This window comes from Carlito syrichta, unplaced genomic scaffold, assembly GCF_000164805.1.
Source record: "Carlito syrichta isolate Samal-C Ts95f unplaced genomic scaffold, Tarsius_syrichta-2.0.1 Scaffold88020, whole genome shotgun sequence".
Lineage (NCBI taxonomy): Eukaryota > Metazoa > Chordata > Mammalia > Primates > Tarsiidae > Carlito > Carlito syrichta.
In genome coordinates this window covers 50,364-51,729 of record NW_007032116.1, presented here as the reverse complement: position 1 = coordinate 51,729, position 1,366 = coordinate 50,364, and positions in this window count along the sequence as shown.

Here is a 1,366-nt window from a genome sequence, read left to right as displayed (position 1 = left end):
ATCTCCTAAGGCAATAAAGAGTGTTCAATAGGCCAGGCATAGTGACTCACACCTGTAATCCCAGCACTTTAGGAGGCTAAGGTGGGAGGATGGCTTGAGTCCAAGAGTTTGAGACCAGACTAGACAACATAGCAAGACTTCGTCTTTATATTTAACAAAAAAGAAAAACATACTCAATAATCCCAAGTGACCAAAACCAACCTTCCTCCTCCCTAACTTGCTCTCCACCACGGTTGCTTATGTCAGTGAAAGCACCACCCTCCACCCAGTTGCATAAGCCTTAACGCTGGAGCCATCCCAGCCTTTGCTCTCTGCCGCACTCTCCACGCCCAGCCTACAGCAAGCCTGCGGTTCCTCCCTTCTAAGGACCCCTCACCTCTGGGCACTGCTGTTCCTCAAGCCCAGATCACCTTCAGCTCGGGCCTAGCCTCCTGCACCCTTCCAAGTTGGCCTTCCCTATCCGATCCCTGCACAGGACCCCAACATCCTGTCAGAATGATCTACTGGAGATGCAGATGGGACCAGGCCACCTGCTTGAAAGCTGTCCCACAACCCTCGGGGAAGCGTGCAAACTCCCAGTGCTGTCCCTTGAGCCCTGGGCCACCCAGGCCCGCCCGCTGCCCCCGGCCTTCCCGTCAGCCTCTCTATCCTCGGTGTCTTTGCCATGATGACCTCCTCCACCCCCACGCATACTCTGTGCTTTCTCTCATCTCAAGGTCTTCCTGACCTGGAACATTCGCCTCCCTGACCTAGCCCATTAACCTCTAGATCTTGACTTAACTGTCACTTCCTTCAAGTGCCCGACTCCTTGCAATGAAGTCTTTTGCTGTGTGACCTATATAACCTTTGATTTCCCTTTGATAAGACTCATCATGCTGTGTTTGTTCCTCGGATGAGTCAGAGGGCGGGGCCCTGTGCCCACCTTCCTCGCCCCTGTCCTCCCAGCGCTGACCACAGCAACCCCCACCCACCGCCTGACAATTCCTACCCATCCTCTAAGTCTCTCTCACATGTCACTTTCAGGGAGGCAGCCTTCCCTGAGCACCGAGACTATGGGCACCTTCCTTTGTACAGACCCCTGAACATCTGTAACAGGTACCATAACTGTGAAAGGAACTGTTTTGTTTTTTTTTTAAAGCAGGATTTATTGAGAGAACAGAAAAGCTCCCACAGTGGGGGGGGGACCCTAGGGGGTTGCCCAGTTTTGGGGTTTTTTTAGTCAGGGCCTCACTCTGTCACCCATGATCACAGCTTACCACAGACTCAACCTCCTGGGCTCAGGTGATCCTCCCACCTCAGCTTCCCGAGAGCTGGGACTACAGGCACCTGCCACCATGTCTGTCTAATATTTTTTTTTTTTTTTTTT